Source organism: Blennius ocellaris (assembly GCF_963422515.1).
Source record: "Blennius ocellaris genome assembly, chromosome: 4".
Classification (NCBI taxonomy): Eukaryota; Metazoa; Chordata; class Actinopteri; order Blenniiformes; family Blenniidae; genus Blennius; species Blennius ocellaris.
In genome coordinates this window covers 9,712,466-9,736,938 of record NC_137653.1, presented here as the reverse complement: position 1 = coordinate 9,736,938, position 24,473 = coordinate 9,712,466, and the positions used below count along the sequence as shown (strand labels likewise).

The 24,473-nt window shown below is 40.5% G+C and overlaps 1 protein-coding gene across 8 annotated transcripts in view; it reads left to right on the top strand.

Annotated features, from left to right (window-relative positions):
- The window catches only part of LOC308129829 (ras-related protein Rap-1A-like), a 62,614-nt gene that overhangs the window by 17,819 nt on the left and 20,322 nt on the right, over window positions 1-24,473 (top strand). For 7 of the 8 annotated variants that reach the window (XM_080495924.1, XM_080495926.1, XM_080495930.1 and 4 more), the window contains exon 8: window positions 2,993-4,132. The exons of the other annotated variant lie outside the window; for it this stretch is intronic. The gene's annotated coding sequence lies outside the window, so the exon portion shown is untranslated. Of the gene's footprint in view, window positions 1-2,992; window positions 4,133-24,473 lie in introns of those variants that run through there. 8 annotated transcript variants of the gene reach the window in all.

The following is a 24,473-nucleotide window of genomic DNA, read 5'->3' as shown; positions in this document are numbered from 1 at the left end:
AAGTGGGTAGAACAGTACACAGTCGGAGATGAAGTCAAGGACTGAAAGATGTGGTTTGAAGATCCGAAGCTTTACAAAGGCGGTTGAATGTTTTCTATAGACTACATCATAGTCATATGTGATCATTTCTTTCAAGACAGGAGAACTTGGGGTTGACACACTGAACTGTCCATCATTGTAGGCCTCTTGAAATCAGTTCAAATTGTCCAGTTTTTATTTTGTCATCATGAGCTACATCAAATAAGCTTTTGTATATTTCCCATCAAATCTACTTTTTCAGTCCTGTAAAACAATTTCAGATATGCAAATGTATAAAATTATAACGGACAAAAAACTGGAATCTGTTCATTGTTTTTAAGGAAACAAAAATGCTTCCATCAGTTTAAAACAAAGTTGTGCATAGAAAAGTCATGAGTGTCGATGAACAAATTACAAGTTGCTTTGCCATATTTGCTCCCAATGTAACATTTCCATCCACATACTACTGTTCAGTACTTTACTTGTCCTACAGATGCACTGTAAAAGAAGGTCCAGAGTCAGTAGTTGGGCGTCATTATTTACAAAGTGGAAAGGATTTAAATTGTGAAAGTTCAATACTTTTACCGTTGAGAGAGTTGTAGAACAGCAAAATGTAGAACTTTAACATGGACCTCCCTCACTTCATGTTAACTTGTGCGGTGGTGGGGGAGTAAATCTTTGATATGACCGAGTCGGTGGATTAGTGACACAGACAATACCATTGTGCCCAGCACAGACATCAGGGCTAACCCCCCCACACACACACACACCCATCCCTCCATGTTCACACGCCGGCCAGACCAATGAACCTGCACTAACGGGATTTCAGCCTCAGTGTTACGCCGCTCATTACATACTGGAGAGAGACGGAGAGTTGGAGCCGGGGTTACAGTGCCAGCCACAGAGGGACACTCGCAAAAGGAACTTAATGGGACGTTTCGTTTCGTGGCAATTTTCCAACACGTTGACCTCATGAGTGATGGGCGCGTTGCAGTGTGGGCTGCCACTGCACTCAGTGCATCGATAATCATCAGGAAGCTGACACCTGATATGATGGCTTATTGACCCCATTGCCTCTGCTATCCTCTTAAATTTTTAACTCACTTGTTTAAGCTTGCCATGCTCGGAAGATAACCTACCAGCTTTTGAATTAAATAGTTTAAAAACAAGTCACTGAAGGCTCGTTTCCACATCTTTTGCACAGTCACAGCAGCAGGTGGCCTTCAGAGTCAAATCCTGCAGTGCTGAGTCACATTTGCTCATGTTGTTTTATCACTACAGTATAGGACTTTATTACAGTTTATATACTCGGTACATGAGGTTTGTGTTTTTGAAATGTAAAACGTTGCTTAGATGTTGCCCCAGCTGGCAGTTTTTATGTGACTTTTAACATTGCTTAAGTTTGGCTGCATGCAGTTAATGCACCACAGTGGTTAAAGGCTCCGATGCACCGACTGTATGAATTAAAGCACTGATAAGTCTCAGTCTGATGCGTCTCTATGATGAAACTCAGGTTTTACTCACATGACCGAGGGCTGTACATATGTTCTCACCTGGTAATGATCTGACTGCCTCAACAGATCAGATTCTCTTGAGCACCTGAATGTTTTCTAAGCATCGCAATCAAAGTTCAACAGACTCCCACGTCTAGTTTTTTTTTTTTTTTTTTACACTCCCAAGTATCTATACCGATGAAAACCAATGGGGTAGATCCAGGATGTTGACCCCAGAGCAAAGTGAAGTGCTCAGCCCTCTTTAGATCCATTCTCCACTGATTAAAGCTTTTTCCTCAAAAGACACTTGTCTTTCTTTAGTCTTCCTGGTCTGACCTTGACAGAAAGAAACTGCAAAAAAACACAAGCTCCCCCCCCCCCATCTATATATCACTCTCCCTCAGTTTAAGATGAAATATTAGACAGGCCTTGAGTTTTTGTGTATTTAAGACAAATTGGAAAATGACGGCCTTTCGTGATTAATAAAAAGATAAACTTGGAAGTTCCACTGTAATAAAAGTACAGAACCAGTTACTGATGCAAACTGGTTTTCAGGTTGTCCTGTGCTACATGAGCCATCTGCAGGTGTGATTTATTGGTGACTCCACTAATGGTTGTTAAAGATGTCATAAAAACTAATGGAAAACCTGTGACCTGAACTATTTTTCCCATCCTCACATGTGGATTTCGTCAGATCTGAGAACAAATCAGTCACTGCCGACAGAGTTTTGCGTATTGATGTTCATTTTTTCAGGGAAGTTCTGGGAACTAATTTTCCTTCATATCACATAATCAGAACAATTCTCAAATGAATACTTGAAACATTTCCGATTATATATTAAGCTGGAAGTCGAGATCGATACATAGACACTTTATAAATCCAAATGGACATTCAAGTTTTCATCAGCCCACATGCTGAACTTCAATCTCTGTTTTACTGAAACTCTAAATGCCGACTGTAGCATCTGTGACACGATTCAGAAAACACTTGCTCGGGTGCACTGCCTTTGTTTTGATGGTTCATATGAAGTCAAAAACATATGCAATAGCGTTGATCAGCCACCAGAGGACACCAACGCCTTGCTGAGTTTTCTCTGCTCAAGAAATAACATCATTTTTAATAACATTTATGAGCTGCTAATAAATTAACTTTGAATTTAATTCACTAAAATAGTTTTTCGTTTTGTTTTTTTAATTGTGATCGATTAAAACCAACTTGACTACCTAAATCTGCCATTTGGTTTAAACTTGTTGCTCAGTGCCTCACCACATACAACTCACTTGGCCTGTTTTCATTTAGAAACACAGATTCACACAATTATTAGGAATTTTACTCCATCGCCAGGTGACTCAAAGAGCAAAAGCTCGCGACCCCCTTCGGGTCTGAGGCGTCAGGTTTGGCAAACGCTGCTTTACAGGGAATGAGAGGATTAATGCTGATGAATGAATGAACGACTGACCACCGCTGTGCTGTCTTGCAGAAATGCTGTAATGAAGAACTGTTGCCCTGATTGGAACGTGCCAGCATTCCAACAGCCCCCGCCCCCTCCGACCTGCCCCACCCGTGCCCCCCCCCCACCACCCCCTCCCCCCCATGCCCCCTCCATCAGCCATAAACGGTGAATCAGCTGACTGAACTGCTCCTATCAAAGCCGAGGACGATCCACACGCGAGCAAATAGAGAAACACAGACAGTGAGAGGGAGAAGACTCTCGCCTCGGAGGACCTTCCTCTGTCTCGGTTTCAGTGTGAAGCTTGAACGGACAGTTTCCACATCTGCACCAACTTAACAGCCCCACAAACTGATGATATAACGCAGCAAAGCCTCCGAAGGTTTAGGGACAAAAAAACAAAGCGTCCATGAGCCGCCCCGTATGGCCAGAGAGCAGCCCCTTATTTTCAATAAATTCTTTTTTTTTGTTTTGCTTTTGTTTTTGTCTTGGAGAGTTTGACAAAAAGAAAATAACGGCGTTTAAAGAAGGAAAACAAAGTTAGAAGTTGGACTCAGTATTTTTCATCTTTTTCAATATCAATATTGTATTTGAAAGACATGGAAGTTGACCTCTTTAGTTGTATGATTATAAATATTCTTCAAAAATGAGCATGAAAAAAGTGCATCAGTTAATACGTGTAGATGTTTTCAAGTGAAATCAAGTGGAAAAGTGAGAAATCTTTTATAGCCATACACCTATTCTCCATGCCTGTCATGTCAGTGATGATAGATCAAGGTCTATGATATGTATTATTATTTTTGTTATATATATTTTTTTTCTTTGTTCGCCCTGTTGTTCATGGACTTCTCTTCTGCAAATATCTCTCTCTGATGTGACTTAATTTTATACTCAGTCACTGGGATTTCATAGCTCCCATAATATATTCTAATGCCATTTTTTGCATAATAATGCTTCAGAAAAAAAATGGGTCTTTTATAGAAGAAATATGGGGGGAAAATGAGGATTGATTTCTATGTCTCTTGAAGCTGAAATATATTATACTAAACCAACTCTAATAATGCTTCTTGTGTTTTTCTGTCAATGATGTTCCAGCTTTTATGGATTATTAAAGTACATTTTAGTACATTTTCATTATACTGGTCAATGTATTTTTGTGAATTAAACTTTTATTCAAAGTGGATTTGGATTCATTGAGAAAAGTCCATTTGAAGGTCTGGAAACACTGATGGGACGTGAACGTTTGACTTGCATCAGTGAAAGAACTATTTACTCCACACAAGTTCATTGAACAGTTCGACGTGTCGCTTTATGGCCACTAGGTGTCGGTATATGAACAAAAATGTGACGTACCATGTTTGTGTGTATTACGAAACTGTCACAGTGTACTAATTCAGAGGTTCCATTCCAGCAGTCAATTGCATAATGTGGCTTAAAGGGACAAGCGTTCGCTCCCCAGTCGTCCCCTCCAATATGACGCTTTGTCCTCACGCCAACATGGCGAGCAACGGAGGAGCAGGCAGGATGATTTTGCACGCTGAGCTCCAACCGCCTCATTTCTAATCCTACCTTCTCACCTGAAAAGAAGAGATTTTTCTCTAATCTTCTCTCACTTATTTCCAGAGCGAGGATTTAAACGTCAGAATAGAGGAAAGGTCAAAGGCTGCACTTCGGGGGTGAAATGACATTTTGTTTTTTTTCACGAACCGCAAAGAAAAACATTTGTCCCTTTCAAAAGAGTAGTGACCTGTGATTATGTAAACTCCACGCTTTTTGTGACTGTTATATAAACTGAATTCAAGACTTAATCTTGCTTCGAGGTACAAATCAGATCACGGTTCCACAAAAGGAACCAATTTAATCTTCTGAATGGAGGCAAATCACTTCTATTATTAAAATGAAAAGTTAAAGGCACACTTCAATTGCTTGGCCTAATTTAACTCAAACCAGAAATTCGACTTCAACTGGAGAAGCTCTTACTGTGAAGCAGAAACAATCGTATGTCCATTTATATCTTAAACTCCTCACAAGCGGTCATGGCTCCTACTCGCTGAGATACGGTTGAACTTTTACATATCCACGAGTCATTTTAGAACAACTTTATTCAATCACAGATGGATCCACATAAGATTCACATTAAATACAGAAAGAGCTAAAGCTCAACTCATGTTCAGTTTGTGTAGCGTTATGTAAAACTTTTTTTTTTTTGCACATCCACCAAATTAAATACCTGACAAATGAAAAGGCCTTTTTTTCTTTCCCCCTCTTGAGGATTGTGGGGGGAAATGTGCTGCATCATCCCAGGCTCGTGTCTCTGAGTGGGATGCGAGTGTCAAACAGAGGAGGAAGCTAAAAATCTGCGGGTGGAGAGATTAGAGCGTGTGACTCACGTCTTCTTGTTTTCCGCTCTTATCACCCACACTGCAGCCTTGATCAGCCACTAAGTCCCTTGAGTGGCTGAGAAAGAGGCGTAATACCGAAAAACACTTTTTGCATTTATTATCCTCTGGGTGAAATAATGTCTGCCGTCATCCTCCCGACTCCTGCCGTCTGAAGTTTCTTCAGTTCCTGCTGAGCGTCTCCTCGGAGACATGGGGAGACTGTGTGTTACCAGGTGGGCTGGAGTCGAACCGACGCAGTCGTTTTCTGATTCCTGCATCCTGAGACCGTACTGAGACCATCCTCTCCCAGTGAAATATGGACCATGAGTACAGGACTTTACATCTGGGACACCTTTATAAGATATTTTTCCTGCTTTGAAGTTATGAAGATTACATTTTTACATATTAAATAAAAAAAAAGTGTCAAGTCTAAAACACAGTAGGAAAGTAGGATTGTGTGTCAGTGTTTGGTTTCACTGTAATGTTTTAGCAAATCAGTCGTTCATAATTCAAACTTTTTGTTTTGGTTGAGATGAATGAAAATCACCGATGTCCTGGACCCCACCAGATGTCAAAAACCGTTAATTTTAGAGTCACCAATTATTCATCTCAGCTGCATGGTTTGTCCGGTAACCTGGTGAAAACCCACAAACCAGCAGGGAGAACATGCAAACTCCACACAGAGAGAGTTGCACTCAGGACATTCACACCGTGAGTATATGATTAATGAAAAAGTGTTTCAAGGTATTTCTTTGAAACACAATTTGAATACAAGATTGATGGAACTGAAAAAAGTTTACACTATACTCTGGTGCAGGAAGATCCTTCCACCCGTCACATTGTCCTTTATGCATCACAATTACAACAAATTCAGTAACTCCAATGGGTTTGATCAAAAATACTTTATAGCTTTACCCCAAACTCATTTCTCTGAAAAGATGACAAACAGAATGTTGCATGGAAAAGTCGTTCGCCTGATGCTGTGTTGTCTCCTGCTGCACGGTCACATGATGATTTTAGCTTTTAGTGTGTTAAAAGATTAGCACAGCTGAATTCTGCAGAGCTGTGAACCTTTTGTAGGAGTGTTTGCATTAGAAAAGTCAAGACGAGATATTGCTTTATTTGTTCCTAAATGGGGACATTCCAGGTGTAGCAACAGGGGCGATGGCATCCAAAAAGTACGAATAAACTGGAAATAAGAATATTTACAAATAATAAAAGACTTTAGTCATCTAAATTCAGTTATCACAGTGGCTCCGCATTGCAGAAAGGATTTGGAAATAATATTTAATTTGAATAAATATTTAAATAGCATGAATATTTCAACAGAAGACAATATTAAAAATAGTAATAAAAGACATGCACTAGTATTAAGAACATAATAAATAAACTTATAGACAAGAAATGAACATGAAGTATGTACACAATATAGTCTGATCCTTGATTTGTTTGATGTAGCTGAAGCCCCCAGGCTCTACAAATAGTGAATTGAGTCATGAAGAGTTATTTGGTTTGTATGAATTATTCTCCAGGTTTTCACTGTCTGAGATCTTTATTGTTGTATCTTCAGTTCCAACGAAGTAACTCCAAACAACAACAAGCTCCCATGCACCCAGGAAGGTCCCTGAACCCATTAAAAAAGATTATATATTTATTTAGCAATGCCCCCCCCATCCCTCTCCTTCTATCCAAAACACACACACACACACACACACACACACACACACTCCTTCCGCTCGCCAGATCAATTAACAGATTAGTGCATGTGTGGGTTACTTTGGAGGCGTGGGTCCAGGATATCGTCTGTGTCTAATGCATTTTCAGGAGTGGGAGTGAACATGAGCCTCACTGTCAGGGGAATATTGACAGTTTGGAGTGCAAGGTTACGTTCGCTCCCCAAGGATTCCTCATCTGCCATTTCCTGTGTGTAATATATTTATTTTTGATGAAGGCTGCATTGATGCACTTTATGTACCACGTGCTAAAAATGATTTCCCCACTGTCCCTACTTTCCCTCTGTAAGTTTCTTTTTCATTTTTTCTTTAGTGATTTCATGCATTACAGAAGAAATGTTTGTAATCTGAAGGAATCTTCATAGCTGCATCTCGAACGACAAACAGAAAAACATGCACCCGACATTCTTTTTTCATTTCCTTCCACACGTGCACACTCTTCTCTATTAGCATGCAGTGTCTGCTGTGATTGCCATAGCACAGTTTTGTAATTAAAATGAAGGGCTTCACTTCTCATTATCGGCAGCACCTAATTGAAAATGGCTGATCCGCCCCAACCCCCCCACCCTTCCCCATGGGCTTCGCTTAATGTTTGGATAAGGAATCAGAGGCAATTTGTTCACTGCAAATTCCACCTGTATTTACACAGGCAACCACTGAGTCTGCTGGCTCCCTGTTTACTAACACACACACACACACACACACACACACACACACACACACACACACACACACACACACACACACACACACACACACACACACACACACACACACACACACACACACACACACACACGCAGGTTTATTGCCTGACCGCTTTGACAGCAGTGTGCTCCTCTAATTTGGACAACCACTCTACTTTTAGTTTAAAGCAGACATTTGGAGACACTGTGGTTATTACCTGAAGGCCCCCAGTGGGACGTTGGGACCATTAGCAAGTCGTGGAGGTGTATTTATAGAGCACACTATGAGAGGTTCATGCTGCTCTGCTCGCACCACACAATTCTGGTGGTGACACATTCACTGTCTTCTTACAAAATGTGGATTATATGTAAGTAGTCCATGAAATTATTTGATAAATTGCTTTACTTTTCCATAAACTAAGATGATGCATCCATATTCCAGTAAGAAGCACTGCTTTTATATAACTCCATGTCTCTGAAAATAATTTTTTTGTTATATCTGTCAAAAGTGAAAGCATTCTAATTGAGTGATTTCGTCTCCTGAACCTAGAAACACTTTGTCTATTAGTGCAGGAATTTCAAAAGTTGTACTCATTATAAAGCCTGAAATCATTGTTTCTCTGTCCTGGCTGCTGCTGGCCTTCAAATGAGAACAAAAAAGAGTAAAATCATCAGTAGAAAACCTTGATGAATGCCTGTTAAAAATGACAATGAAGAAAAAAATATATAGACAAATGTACTGGCATTACTTTAGTTACTGATAGTCTTATTCTTAGTCTAATGAAGAAGAAAAAACTGTGATACTGTTTGCAACTCCAGTTGAACGAGATAGTTTTTAGACCAGGGGTGTCTAATACATTTTAGTTCAGGTCATACACAACCAAAGTTTCATCTAGAAATGGTGCCATAATACATTTAAATTGAAACGTTTTGAGTTTTTAAGATTAAACATTCCTTATTAAAATAGAAGTTATTACGACGTGGTGAAAAATACTCCTTTGTGAATAAGAGTCTTGCATCAATGGATTCATAATCATACAAATGTACTTACAGTATTTCTTGTCCCAAAGGACAAAGCAGCTGACTTTAATGAATAAATTGTGACTTCCATGTCCTACAGCATTTCTTCTCAAGAGGAAAAACAAGGGTCATCTCCCACGAGACCAAACAGCAACAACAGTCACATGTCCCAAACACTGCACTCTATTAAAAGATATAAAATGATTTAAGAATAACAGATTCGGAAAAAACCTTTATAAACCTGTTATAAGTGGTTTCTATCCAGAAACCTCACATATGTATCTGATAACAGCAGGTTTGGATTATTCAGTGTGACTCTGATTTATGGCCTGTGCAGTGCGATGACAACAGCACGCAGCAAAATCAATGGTAATGTGTTTAAGGACGAGAGCGGCACACAATCTTCTGGGAGCTTTGTGTGTCTGCAGATGCAGTCCATTACTCTTGGGTCAAACATCTCGATGGCGGCTGGAGATTGACTTGATGCATCACAGTGTCACATTGATAGACAAATCACTTGGGTCATGCCACCTTTATAAAAATGGTTTTGAAACATGCATCAGATGAACACACGCAGCTATTGTTTCACCTGTATTTCCAGTGGCACTGAAGGCTATTTAATGACATTTTCTTTTTTCTTTCAAGGATTAAATCAACACATTCACGTGCTACTTGTGTGCACCCTCAAGGCTGCCAGTCCATTACAGACAAACACAGAAAGGCAGAAAACCTACACACACATATATGGGAAACTAGAGCCATCAGTTAATCTCAAACAGGCTTTTTGATATGCTTGCATGGGAAGAACACACTCTGCAGAGAAAAGCTTCCAAGCAGACTGGAACCAGGGATTCTACACTACACCCTCACTGTGAATAGTTTCATGTTTATGCAGTTTTCCATATTTAAAAAAAATATATTTTAAAGGAAAATGTTTCCGTCAACTGCAGTGTTACACTAATCTGGAGGAGGAGAGGCTTTGAAGAAGAAGCACATATATTTTAAGCATATACTGTGTCACTGCCATTAATCTGCTATTCTTACTTTGAAAGAACCAAGAAATAAAACTACAGAAGTTACGAGATATAGTCACTCTTCTGAGAAACGTTAAGACCAATTCAGCCTCTCTCCAGTTTTGTGGCTTTTTTGTAACATCATTGGAAAACTTCTCCATTTACTAATGGCTAACAGTAAAACTAACAAATAAAGAATCACGCACAGCAAGTTTTTTCCCTTCTGTAAGCAGAATGCAGCATTAAACATGTCATGCTTTGAATAAAAAATAATAAAGAGAACCTCTAACAAGCTATAATTTTATTCATCTTTTCTTGTCTTTTCTTTTTTTTTCCTTTACTGCTGCGGGTTTGCCTCTACATGAACTGAGTGTCAACGTGTTTGGGCAACTGTTGTGACTTTTCATGACACCTATTCTCAGAAATGTAGGAATTCACTGGCAAATGCAGACATCTGGATTCACCACAAGATAAATCTACTGCAGCAGATGGGGAAACCCCCCCCCCAAAAAACAGTAACCACAAATAATTGTGGTCATGACTGGAGCCCACAACAAGACTGGAGCTGTGTCAGCAATTCTGTGAACTCCGTTAACGCAGAAACAGAGAAAAGCGAATGTCAGCGTGTCAAGAAGTTGAGATTGAACATATCTAGTGTTTAAAAAAATAGGATTTTTCTTTGTTTTGCTGAATACAAACCGCAATTTTGGGTCTCAGATATGAATTTGATATACTAGAATCATATCTATATTGAGATTCTGGGAAATGAAGAGAAGTGCTTAATGGTATGTATGAGTGGGAAATGAGACGCATGCATGAATGGATTAATGATGACGGATTTCTCAACCAGCAATTTGCCTGGATGAAGATAGTGAGTGCAGTTAAACTAATTCCAGTCTTATATTTCCGGAGGCTTCGAAGGGATTCATGTAAAACAAACCTTTGGATAAACCTCCCCCCCAAAAAAGCTTGAAGATGCCTTGAAGATGCCTCCTGATACATGTTTTCTTTGATTTTGCAGCAGAGAACAGATTTAGCAAAACAACAAAATGCAAAGTTTACATACAAAAGAGGAATGACTTTTTTCAACCCTGTGACTGCTGGCAGGATTTAGCGTGCTCATAACTATAACCCCAACACTGTTTATCATCTGTAGAAGACTCAAAGGGAATTTTCTCCTTCTCCAACCCAGGATTTCTTCAATGCAGCCATCCAGTCACAGATACGATAAACCAGTGTGTCACACATTAGTATAATCAAAAACACACAGTGTTATTGAACTGCCAGATAATTGAAGTTATCTTGGCAAAATGGGCATACACACTCACTCACTCATTGCACATTTTTTGGACAATTCTATAGGAATGGCTTTCCATACTAAGCAGGGCATGAAAACCTTGGTAGCATCTAGTGGTGAAGCTGCAAATTGCATCTAAATCAATACGGCCACACGCTTTTAACAGTGTGTGAGAGAACCACCCGCGGCCACAAAGCTCAAACTCAGCAAGGAAGATTGTCTCAAGAGTCACAGTAGTAGGACAAATGCTCTTTACAAATTTGATAGTATCAGCCAGGCTTTCCAAAATGATAACATCTATCACCAAAAAAGCATTGTTGCCAAAACAAAACAAGATGAACAAAACACAAATTGGCTTATGCTTTGTGCAGAGCTATTTTTGCTTAAACTTGCAAATGTGAACAAATGAGAGTTGTGGACAAAGCATATGGTTGCATGGTTTAATAAACACACAGATGAAAATCGGATGCTAATGCAACTCTTTCAAATTTGCACCAAAATTCCATGTAAACTGATGAAAGAAGTCCTATAAATCACACACCGATTAACTGGGTTATGATGGGTTCATGTTCAAATGGCTGAAAAGGGTGTTGAAATCAGACCAGTTTGAGGAAATTAGATTTAACATACAGAGTGTACTTTTCATTTGCCTTTTTCTTCCTATCGATTGTTTTGCTTTCTCGTCGTCCGCAATACTCTATATTTAGTAGAGTGTATTTTGTCTTTAAAAGCCATTGAACTGTCTCCTTTGTATATTTATACCTGTGTTTAGAGCATCTCTTGAACTTTAAAGTCAAATCATTATTGTTATTATTTTCCAGGCCTATGTTGTTCAGTCCAGCAGCTGAGTGCATCTCCTCTAAATCATCATTTCAAAAAGTCAATAATTCATTAGAGGAGGGTCTCCTCGCTCCCTTCTCCTCTCTGGCTTTTTCATCATTACCTCATGCTCCCTCCTGCACAACAATTCCCACATGTGTGCAGCACAGTGATCGTGTGTGTGTGTGTGTGTGCATGCGCATGCGTGTGCGTGTGCTATATCTGCGGGCGTCCATGTCTATTAGCCCGGCCATTAGAGGCGAGGTGATGGCTGCCGAGGCATCAGTGATATTTCAATATCAATTCACTCCGATGCCTGACTGTCTCATGCTCCCCATCTTTGCTAATCTAACCTTGTCCTCGCTGCCTGTGATATAGTAGCAGGTCAACGACCCGTGCTGTTTTTCACGTAGCAGAAGTGAAGGAGCTCGTAGTGGAAAGGCTTTTATCCAGTAATGTTTATTCTTTTTTTTCGTATGTGTGTGTGTGCATATTTATCAGTCAGAGTGGTACACTGACGGGACTGCTTTATTACCTCATAATAAATCAATTTATCACATATTTCTTTTCTGTAACCTCCTTTATATGCCTTTGATTGAGGTTAAAATGGGCAATATGGCAGTGGGGGATATAAGATAATTGCAGGGTACATAACATCAACAGCATTCACCAATATCCATTGGCTTCATTGTGTATCGACAGGGGCAGGCACAAGTATAAACAGGCACAGTATAAACCATTTTTGTAGTGGTTTATACTCTCACCTCACAGCCTGAATGTTTATGATTTGAGTCCAGACCAGTCTCTTTCTATGTGTATTTTGCATGTTCCTGTGTTTGGAGGGGTTTGTTCAGTTACTCTGGTTTCCTCCCAACATTTCAAAAAGTTCAATTTGAGGTTAAGTGGTTACTCTAAATTGCCCATAAGTGTGAATATGAGTGTGTTTGGTTGCGAAGCACTGGGGATTGGTTCAGGGTGCACCCATAGCTATTCCGTCATAGTCAGCTGGGGTCACCACAAACCCTACCTCCAGTGACCCTGAAATGGATAAATCAGTAGAGAAGATAGATGAATGGACTGACATTCAACTGCAGCTGCACAGTTTTTGTAAGCTGATAAAATGAGATTCCATTCACCTTTTATTGTAATTTTCTGCAGGGGGTTTGGGGTTGAGGGATGCTCATACCTTGTTTGCAACCTGCGCATGTTGCACATGGAGATAGCCCCGTAGGAATTCTCCATTCTCCATGCTTATTGGGCTCATTTTTGTCAAGATTTTGTGATGCACTTTCAGCTATATTTTGTTTGAAATATTATGAATTCTTTTGTGCTGCAGATCACATGCACACCTAGACCAGAATCCTAATATTCACGAGGCGGCTACTAAAAGCCTTTTTTTGTGTGCAATTAAATCCTGACATAAACTGAACAGGCACATGGAAAAACAGAGAGAGCAATGTCCGCTACTGCAAAATTGGTGGACGGTATACTCTGTTCATTGATTCTCAGTGTCATTATCCACCTTGAACTGGAGTCAGGGCTGCGGAGCACTCTGCCCCTGATTTAAAAACCTCTCTGACAAGCTGACGGGAGCTCATATTATCACACAAATTTACATTATAGTGACAGAGGAGCATTATTCCTCATGGATGAAAACACATTAAGGCCAAGCACGTGCTGGCGAATAGAGCTCTTGTCTTCTAATGAAACAATAACCCTCCTTTCTCATGGAAGAGAGGTTCCCCCTCCACGGCTCGATGGCCACTTTCCGCCTGCAGTCACGTTCGTGGGCCGACATTAAGGAGAAAAACGGTGGGACAATGGAGAAACTAGGGATGGGGGCAGGGAGGTGTGGGTTTCTGCAACCAGTGAAATGCAGCGGCATGAAATCAGAGCCACGAGAGATGGCTGCGCGCCCATTGTCTCCTCCTGTTGTGCTGACTTGGAGGTTTGTGGCTGTAATGAATATCTTGACTGGGATTGTAGAGGCTTCCCCAGGCTGCTCAGTTTTCTGAAGCTCAACATAAGGTAGACCCTTTGGCTCTTCAGATGGATGGTTAGGTCTATTTCTTTGTTCTTCATCTTCTATTACTTGATAGGGTTCATTGCTTGTGCAAAATGGGTTTTATTGTGCGGCGGCTGGGGGTTTATAGTCTGCACTCTGTGCATGGTCGGGATAAATCAGCCCCCAGAACATAATTTCAAGGTATAATTGCTTACACATCCAGTTCTTACCTGAGGTTTTCCATTTCGTTACATGGTGCCTTTGGCAGGAAAAGAACAAAAACACTGGTGAGTGTGTGTTGCAATAAATTATCAATTAACACAAAGGCTGTTATTAACTCAAGAGCCTTTGTCCTTCAGGTGGGGAAGGGTCCTTCGAAAATGTATTTGTTGACAATAACCACCAAAAGGTATTTTACCCATTTTCTTCCTACTCATCACCGTATTCAGAGTACCGGTACTTGAGATCATTGCAGTTACCACCACATAGCTTGACGTACCTTAAACTGTCAAAAAAAAAAAAAAAATCACAATTACAGATTAAAATATTCATTGACTCTTTTTTGAATGAAATTTTATAATGAAGGAAAGTTTTGACCGACTCTTCTTAACTTTGAGCTCATTCTCTTTACAACTTTTACTTTTCAGACCACATGTTTGTCTCCTCACTGCGAGATCTTTAATACTCTGCAGATCATTGGAGCATGCTGACACACTGAAGGACCTGCAGCTAAATATCACCCAGATGATCAGCCATGTCCTCACAACAAAGGCTGATTGAACACAGTGGCTCATCCTTCAAAGGCTGTGCCGGGGCCCATTGAAGCGGTGCAGGTTAATATTCCTCTCGAAAAGAAACTCCCAAGAAGTGAACGTTCAAAGCTGCTGTCTGTGGTAAGAGGCCTGAGTGGCCCAAATTTCCTGCAGCACAAAGACGACTGGATAAAAAAAATGCTGCTGGTTCATCCCTGAGAGCCTTTTGAGGAGGAAAAGATTTTGATAGGCGATCCTGGAGCGTCACATCAGAACGGAAGCACACAAAACCTGCAAAGCACATGTGAGGGAAATCATGACCAGGTGTTGCAAAGGAAGAGTTACAGCATTTTAAAAGTCTCACGCAGGCTTGTTTCCAGACAAAAATGGAAAATATGCTAAAAAAAACCAAAACAGCATTCTCTTTTAAAATGTGTCACTATTCTGTGAAAATCTCCATCACAGTCTGACACAATGAAACTCCACAATGGCATGGCTGCTTTTTGAAAGCAGGCACTGGTGGTAACACAGTTGCACTGGATTGCGTAATTCCACTGATGCTGTTGTTGTATCCTGCTGTGCTGCTGTAGCTCTCAGTTACTAATGGCTGCCCGGCCTTGAGATGAGAACTCAGTGTGGCGTCCGAATGTTTGGACACGTCGCACAGAAGTGCAGCAAATCTGCTTCCAGGGAATCGACCTGGAGACATCAGACTGTCTCTCCGACTGGGGAGTAACTCTGAAAATCCCTGCTGCATGTGTGTGTGTGTGTGTGCACATACGTGCATGCCCATGTTTGTGTGACAGATAATCAGTGAGTAGTTAAGTACCACCTCCTTTCTATTGCACACATGTGCATCTCGACACCAAGACATTAATGGACACAGTGTGCAGCCATGCATAATGATGAGTGTGTTTTGGGTCTGTGTGCGTGTGTGTGTGTGTGTGTGTGTGTGTGCGTGTAGATAGATAAATAGATAGATAGATAGATAGATAGATAGATAGATAGATAGATAGATAGATAGATAAATGGTAGGTTGATTCAGGTGAGCTCGCTGCTCCCCCTGAGTGACTTGAAGGTCGACGGCGGCTGATTTAAGCCTCCAGGGGTTTCTGTCAGTCTGCCTCCTCCCATCATGTCTTTATCTTCATAATGAGGCGATATGGCTCCTGCGCTGGCAGTGTGGACTTTAATGCATTCACTCACTTTTGCAGCCAGACACCCACTTATGCACAGACCAACACATTATATACATATATATGTACACACCTATACAGTTTGTTGGCCGTTTTTGCTTTGTTCAGTTTCTGTGTCTTCACGGCGAAGCTTTAATGTAACATTTATGGGAGCAAGTGTGTTTTATTTCATCCGTCTTAATCCCCCATCAGTGTGTGCATATTGTTTCTAAAGGTCATGCTGATGTGGGTCTCCTCAGTTCTGTTGTAAAGACTCAGTGAAGCAGAGGTGAACAACGTATTCACAATGTACATTGGACCCACAGGCACAGGTCTCATTTTAACATTACCCTAATCATTTTTAAATGTTAACGAGAGTCCGACTGACGGTAAACACAGACATTAACCATCTGGGATGGAGCTGATTAGTTTTTGAGTATTTGAGACGTTGTGGCTGGTTGAATGAGGAGATTCCTTTTGCTCTGTTAGCATCAGCATATATCTGCATATAGTAAATGTCACGGTTGAAACTGATGGAAATGGTTTGGAAGTGTTTGCTGCTTAAAGAAAAATGCAATAGTTGGGTTCAGAATATATTTTTTTTATTGTGGTGGTCCGTGTGGGCAATGCGTCAGTCTGGGGTGGCAAAAATTTTAGTTTATACTATTTTGTCTTTAAAGAGTAATGTGACTCACATTACAGTGGTAAGTTCAACAAAACTGCATACCTACTTGAGTAATACAGGAGCCATGTATGCACATTGTAACACGATGGACTGACAGCACTTTCTCATCCTGGATGGTTTTAAAATCACAAGATTGAGATTGAAATATAAGTCTAAGCAATAGCTGCTATCTTTGTATGAAGGTGTGTATCCACTGCTGCGTTCTGACTGATCTGACGATGCCTGCTTCTTTACAATGACACAAAAGTGGAACAGACTGAAGTCCTGTTTGTATTGTTCCGTCATGAAAAATCAGATAATGGTCATATATGGGCAGGAAAAGTCAGATTTAGACCACATGCCGTGTGAATTCAGACTGTAACAAAATGCACTGATGTTTAAAACTGTGTCATCTGGTAAAATCATCACGGCAAAGAGAAGCACCAAAGGGACCATCTGTACCGCCGACGCAGTGCTTGAAAGAGCAAAACACCATCCAGTTCCTCTTTTAAAAACCCCAGACTCTGCTTGATTCACCACCTTCTTTTGGTGTTTTCCTCGTTAAAGACTTTTTTAAAGAAAAAAAAAAAAAACAAAGCGGTGCACAGACCCCTCTTCATATTCTCTCTGGGCTCTGAGACTTTATGGCCTGGGTCTCTGCTTCGTAAATAAACACCAAACAGCCGCTGCTCTGCTTTTACTTCGCCGGGGGGAATATTTTAGGCGTGCCTGATGAATGCGAATCTGTGTTTGCACATGTGCATGAGAGAGAGTGTGTGGCTTTTCATCTAATTAGTGTTTCAGTCGGCTTACGTGTCTATTAGAGTGTATGTTTGCATGTAAACACTTTGGGTGTGTGTGTGTGCTTGTCATTTTTGCAGACAAGCTCCAAAATACCTTTAGTCATTAATTTAAAAGGACTTGTCATGTTCAGCACGTCATGTCCCTTCTTTTGAAAACACGAGATGTTAAAGACAACAGTACCGTCAGTACATTGTTGTTATTATTAGCCTGCACTGCTAAGTAATTCTTTTGGGGCTGAAAATGACAAAATGACACAACATTTTTGCAGGCATATCTGAACAAAAGGCAGCGCTCTGGGTGAGGAACAATATATATATGCCTGTCATTCATTTTTAGAGTTATAGCTCAGCTTCAGCTGCGAGGAGAAAGACAAGCCCCATTTATTTGAGGCAGTCAGGCTGGTGGAGCTCGGTGGGGGGATGGGGTACAGCTACTGGGGTTTTTATGCACGCTGACTGTCACATTTCCTCCCCGCACCTTGTGCTGCCATCGCCTCTCTCTCTCCTCCGGAGCTGCTGGAGACACGACGAGCACCGAGAGCCCTCCATCTGCCACCGCATCCAAAGGCAATGCACAAATGTCACCAGACAGCTTTATCAATGACGAAGTAGGTACTTAAGGCACGCTGACAAACAAAGGCATAATCAGTCAGTCAGTAGGAAGTACTAATGAAGGCATTTGATGAATAAGAAGCTGATAGCGGTGACAGTGGTGAGGAGTCTGGAATAGCATTGGAATTTCCAGAAAAATACAAGCATCTACTGCAAAATGGAACCAATGAATCTCACAAATGAGTGAATAAGAGTGGCACAGGGGTGTAGTGGTGAGCAGTCCCGTTGCATTAGAAATGCGAAGTCGACACTTTTCAAGCTGACTTGTAATAATAATAATAATCATAAATTGTATTTCAAGGCACCTTTCTTGGCACTCAAGGACACTGTACAATTGGTTAAAATAGTGCATTAAACAGTAAAAACTACTATAAACACAACATCCATCAATTTAGAGACATTAAAAAACACATTCCACTTCATATACATGTTTTTGGACTGTGGGAAGTGACTCATGCATGCAGATGGAGAAGATGCAAACTCCATTGTGTTTCCATTTCTTCTAAATGTCACTATTTTGCAGGTTAATTTAAAAACGGTTGACGTGTCACTACTGTGGCACCGTCGGCACGGCACTTGACCCCCATCCGCTCCCTGGATCGTCTTAATGCGGCCACCCATTATGTCCGAGAAATAGTATTGGTAAATGCGGGGGGAAAAAGGAATTTCCCCAAGGGGATTAATAAAGTATGATTAGTTTAATTTGAAGATCGTGGCCTCTTTTCACTGAATGCAACTTGGAGGAAAACAATGCTGACACGAGTGCATTCCAGTGTTGACTGTGTGGACAGACGGAGACGTCAGTGAGTGACGCTCCGTCTGCTGAGAACAAGCTCAACTGTGTTCTCAGGAGGCTCTGGGCAGTAACTGGTTAATAAAATCAGTAGGACAGTCTGTAACACTACGAGTCCCCCGAGGACGCAACCTGCACTGAACACACTCATACACGCATGAGGACATATAGCGACAGGCCTGCAGGCAAACCTGTTTTTTTTTGTTTTTTTTTATTCCTGTGTGTCACATGTAGTAGCAGCGCAGCAGCAGCAGTTTCATTTATTTCAGGCCAGGCGAGGCTTAAAATTTCTCTTTTAGTTTGCCTTGCTTAAGTGATATGAAGAGAAAGGAAGGACTCCTGTGTGAGATTCTAGCTTGCAGATCCAAGCCGTTTGACCCTTTGAAGACTCTCTCGTGTGCCTGAGAGATGAAAATGACTGTGAGCCATTTTTATGTAATAATATCTGTAATATTGTAGCCTCATGCTGCTATTCTTAGTTCCTTAAGAGGCTTAGTGCTGCATAAAATGAGGAATTTCTTCGAGTAAAACATTTACTCCACATAAAACATTTACAGCTGAATGAAACAGAGACTGTTGACTTATGCACTCTTTTGTACATGACTGGTTTAATTAGTCATTGCTTTGCTTGATTCTTTTTTTCACCATTTCTAATTCACTTTCTATTTATTGAAGTACTTGTTCATGTTTAATGTCTTTATCTGTTTTTTGAATCTTTGATCTCTCCATTTTCTGTTCAGTGTGTGTGTGTGTGTGTGTATGTGTCTACGTGTGTGTGTGTACGTGAGCATTTTGTTCTACATTATCTTCATATGTTAAGAGTGATAGAAATATAAATTTAAAAAGAGAGATTGATTTATTGATGGATTACTTGATTGATTTCTGCAGCTGTGACGTACAACAATGATAAATGCTAATAATCCATTGCAACTCCATCTATATTAGTACACTAGACCCTCTATTGATTTCTCTTTACATTTTATGTAATTTTTGTAGGGATTTCCTATGGTGACTGCTAATATATACCTCAATTACTATTTTCAGATTGACATGAACTTTTCTGCTTGTGTTTACCAATTTAGAGATCGACTAAATGGACAATATACACGTTTACACTCACCTAATTGTAATTGTGTTTGTCAACAGTTTTTCTTCTGTCTGATGTTATTTTCGTTTTTTTAAATTCTTTTTATTTGTGTTCATATGCGGAGATTATACTGGCACGATGGAATAGAGTGTGACCAATATATTCTGCACATGTAGAAATTCAACTCTCTTCATTATTGTCTGGTACTCTTACTGAAAACATTAATTAAAAAAGAAGGTGGCCTGACCTTATTTCTGCCAATGATATCCCTGCATTTACAGCTCAAATCAAATAGGAAGAAATGTTTGATTTTAGTGTTGTGATTTATGTCAATCTGCAATAATACATGACGAGTTTCCTTTGTGAGGCTTATGAGGGATCTCACTTGTGATGATGACGCTTTCACATCACTGAGCTCACCATCATGTGTCTCTGTATTGGAGAAAGCACTTTACGTTGCACATGTTTAATTAAGTGCGGCCCTGAGCAAGCACACACATTTCCTGACTCTGTTTCATTTTCAAATAGGGCCTACAGGTTAAAAACATGCCCGTATGTGATGAATACCGACCGGCTAAAACTGGGGGATATAGTATGAATGAGTAGCACTGAGCCACGCAGAGCGCCACTATAGTGCCTTTGAGCAAGTCGCACAACAGCAGAGCATGTGGCTGTTTCTGGGCAGCTCTCTTCACTCTGCGTTTGTAACTGACCTCAATTTTTTTTTTCTCCCTCTGTGGTTCGTTGAATTTCTGCGTCACTGCTGTTTATCACCATCTGCGGCACAAAGGAGCTCATTCATCTGTCCTGATACACACATTCGTGGCCGATGTTTGCAAGGAGCCATCCGTCGAAATATTGATCACAAGATTGTACAGTAAACGTATCGATCCTGGTTTTCAACTCCATTCAATACCGTGGGAGGTCAGAGGTCAAGAACATTAATCACTGTAATCAGTGTGTCTTTGCGTTTTCAGCCTGTGAATTCAAAGGATCAAAGGATCCCTCCATTGCTGCAGTCCAGACGGAAGCACCTCAATACCAAGTGGACAAACTAACACAAAATATCTTACAAACATGAAGGGTTCCTGAATAAGTGACACTGGTGATCAATTAGCATTTCCTCAACTATTAGCATTATAATACATTTTATTTAAAGTCCTGTTAGTGATGAATATCATATATGGTGTTTATAGAGTGTTTCATAAAGATCAATTAAAATTGCGTCGCAACTTGAGACATTTATTCTTCTCTCTTTCTGAATTGATTATTTTATTTATTTGTTTGTTTAAAAATGTACTTGAATGACTGCAAGAAAAGAAAGAAGCATAATGGGCTGATGCAAAGTCCTCCCCATGCCCACAACAAGTTAATAAAGGATACAAAGTCATAATCATCAAACTCTTCACATCTTCTTGTTTGTCTTCTTGGTGTATGATCGTATCAGCTTTGTTTTATGATCAGAAATGTGTGGACTTAGTAGCCATCCTGTCTTGTTTACCCTCACATCCTTAAATTACAGAACAGAAGTACTTTTATATGTAAAGAACATTTGTATCAAAAGAATTCACACAACAATTTGGAAACAGATCCCCTCTCATGTAAGTTGTACTGATGGAAGAAATCCCAATGTGTTGTGAGATACTCCTGCACTGACCAGGTGAATGCACTGTGTCACTAACATCACGTCATTAAAAAAAGGATTATTTAACTCTCATACACTTTCAAAATGATGACTGCTGGTGAAATGAGACGCTTTAGTTTAAAACTGAAGATCCCCCAAAACCAGCTGACAGTAAACTGATTCAATTCAAATGGAGCCTTTAAGGCAGTCTTTGCTTCCTGTTGTTGTTGTGCTCTTGGGGCTACTCTTATTGTATAATATTTGCTTTGGACAGAAACCATGAGAAATAAACAGCAGCCACATGTTACAGACATATAGGTCAAGCTGGATTCAAACTGTAAAAAGCATTCTAAAATATATATTTTTGCTTGTTTTTACTTGTCTTCACAAGCTCCAATTGATAGGAGGAAAACAATTGGTCACCATTAGGAAAGTTCAAGTTAAATCAATGCTTTGGTTTGAAAGACATTACAACAAGTCAGATGTTTGCATGCCGACACACGGCATTGAGCAGAAACACGAATCCACTGTGTCTAAGTATAACTTCACTTCACCATAAGTTACACGGTCACCTCGTTCTTCTTACACGCCAACTGCACTTCAAGTCCCTGCTGCACGGCGTGGATTAACTATTTAAGTGGTTCCAGATATGTAACATTAAATTAAGCGGGGAAGTCAAATATATTTTTGATAACTTTATCAGTCTGGATTATTTTGCACAACAAAACATGCTGATGAAAGCTGCTGCATGAACGTGGCAATAACAAAAATGTGAAAAGACATGGAGTCACTGCCATATGCACCTACTTAGGGGAGTATTTTGTAAAATCCTGTTATGGGTGGAGAGTGTTGGATCTCTTGAGTGTCCAGCAGCTGCAGCATGCAGTGACAGAAAGAAAAAAAAAAAAGCATCTCTGGATCCAAGTAGAGAAACTTGTCCATCTGGAGCTCATCACCACACGTATTCCAGCTGATGACACAGAAAAGGAAAACGTGACACAGAAAAAAAAAAAAGAAAGCCAGTAGAGATTGTAGCCTAATGGGTTAGTGTGTCTTTCTGCACCAGGAGATGATGTGATGTAATGCTACACAACAGCGGCTTTCAGCCAGCAGTGTAACTGTGACCTGGTCTGCCTTCATATTGCTCATGCAGTGACAGAGTCTTCCTGCATATTTATGTGCTTGAGGGAAAAGGATTTTGTTGCACTGAGAAAAATAGTAAAAGTCAGATGGTAAATCATTAATAGCTGCTGCTGTGTCAAACTTTCACGATGATGGGTGAGCAGATGGAGGAAGAGCTCAGAGGAGGAAGGTGAAGAGGAGAAGTGAAGAATTCTCCTGGTGCAGATTTCTATCTCTAAGACATGGCACACATACAGTATTGGCTGTGGGAGAAGCAACAAACCACCACAAACAGATAAGAAAGATCATTTTGTAAAAACAAGGCCGATTAATTGGACATGACAAATGTGCTCAGTGGACCTAAAGTCACCCTTACATGTGCTAAAAATAAGGTTTGAAGCTTTTTGTTTACCCAGAGCAATGAGCTTGATGCCATGCTACATGACTATAGGTCAACCAAGTACATCAACATTTTGGAATTTCAAATCCATGTATTTGCCAATCCAACAGCACAGAAAAACTAGGAAGAATTTGTGCTTCAAATTTGTGATTTCGATCTTTCCTCAGAAAAGCTGTTCCAGTTTATGCAGAAATGAAGTGTAAAGCATTCTTTATTCACAAGTACAGCTTAATTCTATACACAGGGGCAACATTTTTGCGGAGTTGTTTGTAAGAGTCACTGAATGGATCGACAAAGTCTGACATGCTGTGCAAACACTGACATGTGACTTTGTGTCTTAAACGTAATGAAAACTTGCATCAGGGTTCTTGAAAATGATCCAAATTTTTATAGTCTTGGGATATTGATCTGAAAAGGGCAGATCTTTTCTGACTTCCACTCATCATAACTAAATGAACTTGACTTTACTTCAACAATGCATCCTCCTCAAGCTTTGATATCTGACTTTCAAGGACATACATAACATCACTCCTCCACACCTCAGGTTTGCCTCCGCATACATACTGTACATACAAAACTACATACACAGTTCATGTATTGTGTCATCACATGCTTACAGCTATTCTCATACCACACGTGCAGACAAACAGTAATCATGCCTGAAAAGGAGTATTCTATATCCCAACTTACTGTTAAATATACATACATAACCCCCTGTTGCCCTGACAAAACCCACCCAATTCCAAGAAAAGGAAACTTTGTCCGTGTTTGTTTGTACTCCTCTCAGTGTGTTTCACGGTTTAAAATGCAAATATTTCACTCCAAAAAGACTTCGTTTTCACAGCACAAAATTCTTTGAAGCATTATGACCACATGATAAAAGTCATAACATAAAAACATCTCATAATATCCTAAATCAGAACTCCACAGTAAAGAGGCAGCCCCTCTCAGTGGGAAAGGTCGCCGAGGGTCTGCAGTGACATTTCGCTGGTCCTGTCCAGCTGTATGTTCCATTGACTTTAGCCTCACCACACTGGGTTCATCCTGTATCGAATAGCAGCGCCCTATAATTGCCAGGCCACAACAGCTGCAGCGGCTCTGGGCAGGGCCGTGCCGTGCCATGCTAAGCCACTCCAGGAGGGTTAAAGCTGAAACCCACATCTTTAATTTTGGATAAACGTGAGGGCCTTAATCACAGAGCTGGGAAAAGCTGAGGTACACAGTCATTAGTCTGCACACACACACACACACGCACACACACACACACACACACACACACACACACACACACACACACACACACACACACACACACACACACACACACACACACACACACTGACATACTTTGCGTTCACTTCTTATCAGGCTTCCCCATGTACTGCTGCTCCTCCTCAGGGGCTGTAGTGAATGTCTCATCTCATCCCATCACCCTCCTCCTCCTCCTCCTCCACCTCCTCCACCTCCTCCTCATCCTCCTCCTCCTCCTTTCTCAAATTCAGACTAAAATAAAGTGGTGGGAAGA